The sequence below is a fragment of the Saccostrea echinata genome, unplaced genomic scaffold (assembly GCF_033153115.1).
Source record: "Saccostrea echinata isolate AGI-Se365-2 ecotype Australia unplaced genomic scaffold, CSIRO_AGI_Sech_v1 ptg000056l, whole genome shotgun sequence".
Lineage (NCBI taxonomy): Eukaryota > Metazoa > Mollusca > Bivalvia > Ostreida > Ostreidae > Saccostrea > Saccostrea echinata.
The window spans coordinates 15266975-15274001 of record NW_026889805.1 but is presented as its reverse complement, the minus strand read 5'-3'; the positions used below and the strand labels follow the sequence as shown (position 1 = coordinate 15274001).

Sequence of the window (7027 nt, the reverse complement as noted above, 5' to 3'; positions counted from 1 at the left end):
TACCCAAAATATTTAATTACAGCCATAAATTTTCAAAAGTAGGTCACAGTGACCTACTTTTCAGTCAACCTACTAAGAGGACCAAAGATGCATCAACTGACAAATTTTGACGATTCTAAGCCAAAAAATTTCTGAAAATATTAAATACAGCCATAAAATTTCAAAAGTACATATGTAGGTCACCGTGACCTACTTTTCAGTTGTTGTACTCCGAGGACCCAAGACGCATCAACTGACAAAGTTTAATGATTCTAAGCCAATTAGTACCCGAAATATTTGATTAAAGCCATAAATTTTCAAAAGTAGGTCACCGTGACCTACTTTTCAGTTGTTGTACTCCGAGGACCCATGACGCATAAACTGACAAAGTTTTATGATTCTAAGCCAATTAGTACCCGAAATATTTAATTAACGCCATAAATTTTCAAAAGTAGGTCACTGTGACCTTCTTTTTAGTGGACCTACTCCGAAGACCCAAGATGCATCAACTGACAAAGTTTGATGATTATAAGCCAATTAGTACCTGAAATATTTAATTATAGTCATATAAATTGAAAAGTAGGTCACGGTGACCTACTTTTCAGTTGACCTTTTTTGAGGACCCAAGATGCATCAACTTACAAAGTTTTATGATCATAGGACTTAAAATGTCCAAATTATGCCTCTAAAACGCTTTGAAATCGAATGCCTGCAAAGTTCAAAAAGCAGGTCACTGTGACCTACTTTTTAATAAATATGTTTTATGGCCCCAAGAGGCATCATCTTACAAGATTTAATGATTCTAAGCCTCCCCGTATTCGAATTAATTACCTTAATTGTTTTAAAAAAAAATTAGCCATAAAATTCAAAAAGTAGGTCAAGGTGACCTACTTTTTAAGTGACGTACTTTGACGACCCAAGATGCATCAACTGACAAAGTTTGATGATCATAGGCCTTAAATTGTTCAAAATATGCCTCTAAATCATTATGAAAAAGAATGGCCGCAAAATTTGAAAAGTAGGTCACCGTGACCTACTTTTGAGTCAACATGATATGAGGTCCTTAGATGCACCAACTGACAAGATTTGATGATCCTAGTCCTTATAGTAAGCAAAATATCAACATTTTAATAAAATGTAATTTTTGGTCAACTTTGAAGTGACCTTGAGACCACGCCCTTTGCCCCAGGGTAAATCCCCGTGCAAATTTTAATCTACAACATATCCTCATCCTTTTGTGTAAGTTTGGTGATAATCTGGTTCTTGAGAAGAAGATTTTTTAGCAACCAGTACTTTTGTTTCTATTTTCCTAATTATCTCCCCTTGTTAAAGGGTCACAACCCTAGTTTTAGTATAAAAGGGAGCCCTTGGGCCAAGGATACCCTGTGACAAATTTGACAATAATTGGCCAAGGGGTTCTTGAGTTATGGCCCATATTCTAAAAAGTTTACGCACACCGCACACCGCACAAATGGCCATAGCATTAGCTCTTTGAGCCTTTGGCTCAGAAGAGCTAAAAAAAATACAAAGCAAAATAACAAAGCTCCGATTTAAGAGGCATAAACCACATGACAATGCTTCAGCTCAGAAATTAAAGGGTTGTTGAGCTTTTGGACAAGGCAAAAATGTATGTGCTTAAGCATCCATACTTCTCTGATTTAAGTCCCGCGGCTTTTTTTTCTTGCACAAAAAGATGCTCTCTGTTCGGAATTATTATAGTAGAAGTAACTTTTGAAATTCAGTACACCAGTGTTTAAAAATAGATTCCAAGGAAAGAGTACTCTGGGGCTTTTAAAGAACCGATTTTCAGAAAACAAAAATGATTTTTTACAGAATGATTAATTTGAAGAATTGAAATTAAAAAAGTTAAATCTAAGGTTTTATTCTCAACATTTGGTATATAAGATAACTTTTTGAAGGTCCCTTGTATTTCAAATTTTCTCCTTTTTAGAATTCCAAAACTAATTTTCTTCATTTATTTTTTCTCTCTAGATTTTCTGATCTATATTTCAAAGAATACATGAATAAACGTTTTCATGACAATATACCAGCTCCACATAATTTGGTAATTTAAGTCCCTGTGCTATAGCGGTGTGTCTAACAATTTGGAACTACTTATTATAGAAACTAAAACTCCAAGATACTTTTTGTAGAGCTCTTTGGTCGGTTTTTCATAGTGTCTCCTTTTCGTATCCTTAGTGTGGATTTTTAACCGTCATGAATAGGTAAAGGTGATTGATTTAAATAAAAAAAAAAAGAAGATAATTATGGAGGTTTACATTGTATACGACATATAACGCTTTTTGATAGTCATACATGTATCTTTTACATTCAATCCTGTTTGTGTTTTAATTGTCGAATCTATATTACGAGTATATTCTACTGCTGTTTTGTCCATTCTATTTCCAAAAACTGTGGATGCTTACTTTGCAAACATAGGCTAGATCGATCATATTCATTGGACAAAGGTTTCTGACGAAGACCTTCAGAACAATATCCCTTGGTTGAATGTATGTAATTAACATTTATGAGAACGAGCGAGTCTTGCAGCAGGTAGCAACGGGCTTGTGGAAAAAGAATGAACAGCAAAAGACGATGTTGCTGTTGTATCTTCTGGTTTTCGTAACCGCTTGAATAATAGTCCCTTACTGGTAAAAGCAGCGGAGACTATAGGTTTCCTCTTTGTCTGATTGTCCCTTTATCTGCCAATCAGTCTGTCCCACTTAGATTTCCGCACTTTTCTCTACAAACTTGCAGATATTGAGCTGATTTTTAGTATACCAGTCTCCCTTGATGATTGATAATTCTTTAACGTCCCTTGTAAGGATATTTCACGTCTGTGTGACGTCACCAGATACTGATGAAGGGCTTCAAATTTACTCGGAACTTAGGAACATCAAGCAATGAGAGTCTTTAAGCGCGTGACACGAGGCCCCTGATTTAAGGTTTCATCCGAAAAACTCGCATTTTCACTAAAAGGCAAGGGAATATTTCCGACCTCTATTTTTATTGACTTAGATTTGTTGCGAATCCACGACCTAAAGCGATGAGTTAAATATAAAGTCCGCTTTGATGATTTTTTTTTTTTTTTTTTTTTTTTTTTTTTTTTTTTTATAGATTTACATTTATTTCAGTTTTTAAAGAGAATCACACTGCACTGATTAATATAATTGCAATATTCTCAAAATATTTGTTACAATTTTCCTTTGTTATTCACTTTTTGATTATATACTTTAAAAGTTTTGCATATTAACGAAAAATACTCTCCACGACAAAGCATGTAAACTCAAATGACACAAAGGTACTTTTTCATGGAACACAATTACCATCAGCGTATATGATTTGGGAGTAAAATCTTCATCATTAATATGAAAAACAGATTTTATATAGATTTTAATCTTAGAATCTGAATAGTTCTTAACAAAAAAAGGAACACGTTTCTTTAAAAAATGCAGAAAAAAAATACGTTTCTTTAAAAAATGCAGAAAAAAAAATGCCCTCGATCGTATGAAGCAAAAATGCAAAAGACATCTCATAATTGAATACCGGTCAATTATTACTAGATTAACACTTAAATCTCATTTAAAAACCCATTAAAATAAATTTCAAAGATTTTAAAAATTCAGGACACATCCTTGTAAATGTAATGACTTACACCGGTTCAACATTTTTTTCAAGCGTCATTTGTGGGTTTGACCAGATCATGCCTAATATAATGCTAATTTGCTAATTTCAAGCAGTTTAAGCAATGCCTTATGAGTTAGGTTGGAAATGATAAAGACACGTGTATATTTACAAGAGCGTATAAGTAAATAATGATTAAAAAAATAGTCTCTCTACTTAACTGTAGGAAATATACAATAATAACTGACATTCTCCTCGCCTTTTGGAGTATTTGCTTCCGGATATCTCCAGTTCCTTGCTCATCGATTGTAAATGAATTTGAAATTTCTTCTTTTAAACAAGTTCGCCTTTTAACACATTTTTTGGGACTTGAAATCAAGTATTATTCATTTTATGAAAATAGAGGTGAAGAAATTGCTAAAAAATTCACAAGTATCCAATTTTATTGTTCCTCTTAATCTATAATCTGTTTTCTGCTTAAAGAGTGATGCACAATTGTCATTGCTTCAGTGAATATGTTAACTCAGAAAATCTATACAACACTCATAAACACGTTAGATTATGTAGAAAACTGTTTTCGTTTTTATCTTTAACAAATTCATCAATAATATGTATTCTTATATCTGATAATTAGGAAAAAGCAAGAAAACGCAATGCAAATAAGATATAAAGGGGGCGCATCCTCTTAATGAAATTTCAGGAACAATATAGCTCAAAAATTTAATTGACTCTTGCCATTTTTATACAGTTGTCATATGAATAACTATCGATGCTGAATCAACAAATATGGAAGGATTTGCATGTATCCAATCGGACCTGACTCCCAATTTGAACATTTCTATGATGAGTTTCCGATAATAAGACAGAGGTTTGTAGCTTGTGTCACTACAATATATTTAATGAAAATTGTTAAATTCCAATGAAGGAAAAAGGAGACTCCGGAGCACAGCCTTGTTCTTTGCTGTCGATCGTGTAATTTAACTGTACATAAAGAAAGCTAATGTTATTTTAAGTGAAATCTTTACAATGAATACGAGGCTGAGGACAAGAGCTGGTTGTAAAACATTTCATTGGCACACCGTACAAATTACAACACACTTGGCAATGAATGTGAATTTAAGAGCATCTTCATTTAAACACTTCCGTTGATGTAAACAAATAATAAAGCGTAATGAATTTAAGAATTCAATTTATATTTTGTTCAAATCTATAATCTATGGGAATGATTAGGTAAAGGAATAATAAAATTATTTCGCATAAATTTGTATGCTGGACACTGTCTATAACATCACCGCATTTCACGTTATTTATTCATTTTATGAGAATGAAATATGGAGATAACTAACTGTAATCAGGCACAGAAGTCCATTGAAACAATACAAATAGGAAGTAGAGCAAACACGGACCTCAAAAAATCACCAGAGGTGGGGTCAGGTGCCATGGGGGAGTAAGCATCCTCCGCCGTGTGCACGTTGTCATGATCGAGAAAACTGGAAAATCCGTGGACAATTCGATGTTTAATTAATGACCTAAACGTTAATGAAAAACGTCAGTCAGCATTCGACTTAATAAAAGATTGTATATACTGACAAGATTATTATAACGTTATGATTTCTTAATCTGGAATCTTACTTAAAACAACATTGTATGTTAAATAAGAAAATAAAAACAAAAGGACTCGTATTTGTTTATTGAAGTAAATCATATTCTTAAATTTAAACAGCGACGAGAATGACATTAAATGCGAAGATCATGCCTATAAATAATTAAGACAAAAAATGTAAGTCGTCGTGGACATTGTCCTTCTACAGTATATATATGTAAACTAAATATAAAAAGAGACTTTATAAAGAAAACGAGTTTTAAAAAACAACAATTTAATGTAAAGGTTGGCAGTTACTCTAGCATCTGCAGAATTGGAAGAAATGTTTAATCTCTTTTGCAAACATATTGTCTAGGAAAGCATATATAAAGGGATTGGTAATATTATTTATTATGTACATTCTGTACACAAACAAGACACCAGCTCTAGCAGAATCTGAGAATTCCTCCCAAAATTTGGGATTCCTGGCTTCTAGCAACATAATAATGACTTTTGGGATGTAGCAGATGAGGAAAATGACTGTAATTAGCATAAACATCAGAGTAAATTTGTAGACAACTCTACGGTTGTCTTTCTCCTTCCTTTTCTTTGCACTTGATTTCTGGGGAATTGTTTTTCTTACAATAATTGCATCGATTGTAAGGGTCGTTCCTGTTGTTCGCGAAGAAGATGGAGCAGAGTGAATGCTGGATAGTCCGGTGTCTTCCGTCCCATTTTCTATGTCACTCAGGGGTTCATCACTACTTGAAACTCCAACTTGTGAATGATCAGACTTGCTGGTTTTTTCTGTCCCTAAACTGGGTTTTTTCTTTGTATATTTGAAATGCGCAAGAATTGTATATCCTATTTTTGAATAAATACATATAAGTGTAACAATGATTGTTACTGCTGTCAGGACTAATATACCTCCAAAAACTAAAGACCCTGTTTTGTTTACGGTCTTAAGTCTGCTGCATCTTAGCCCAATAATCCCTTCTGCATCATTGGGAAAGGGTACTGAACCATAAAATGAGTCATAGGCACAGATAAGGTAAACGCTGTTATTAACGCTATACACATAGCAACTCTTTTCCATTTTAATGTCATCTGCTTCCCAAGAGGCTTGCAAACTTTCCGATATCTGTGCACAGCAATTATTAAGAGGATAAAAAGAGAACAGAAAGTTGTAAAAGCTGCGAAAAACCACCAAGCTTTGCACAAATCTGTGTTATTAAACTGTGATTGCATCATGTTAAGAGCAATTCCAAATGAAGCGCATACAAAAGAAGCCCACAAATCGGCGAAGGCCAGAAATGGGATAAAATACCTTTCTTCTTTGTTTCCTTTCATTTTGAATCCATAAACTAGAATTACAATAGAATTTCCCACCAGTCCTGTAATAATGTACAGAGACAGAATCACATTATTCGGGGTTAAACCTCTGGCCAGCTCACTATTCCACATTTCCAATTTCTCTGATAAATATGTGTCGTTATCCATTTCTCGTTCTTTGTTTCTAATGAGAGCTTCCTGGTTCAAGGTAATTTATTCGATTTAGTTATTTATTGTCATGCATCGTTTGCATTGTGTTTGTCACGTGCAGTCATTCTAGAATACGGCAGGGTTTTCCATCACATAATAAGGGAGATATTCAGTGTATATAAGGCCTTATTGTGCGTGACGTACACAAGCAAATCATTGGGTTAAAATACTTGCGCCTGATTAAAACGTTTTTTACCTACCGATCTTCAGTGTACTTTTTATTTCGTATTCTGCATCACCCTTTGAGCAGAAAAAGAAATAAAAATGAAAATCGTAAAGAGAAAACAAGTTTCTGATGTT

At 33.7% G+C, this 7027-nt stretch overlaps 1 pseudogene; it reads right to left on the bottom strand.

Moving 5' to 3' along the window:
* Positions 1 to 5278: 5278 nt before the first annotated feature.
* On the bottom strand, positions 5279 to 6772 carry LOC133173814 (probable G-protein coupled receptor No18; annotated as a pseudogene).
* Between the last annotated feature and the right edge of the window lie 255 nt (positions 6773 to 7027).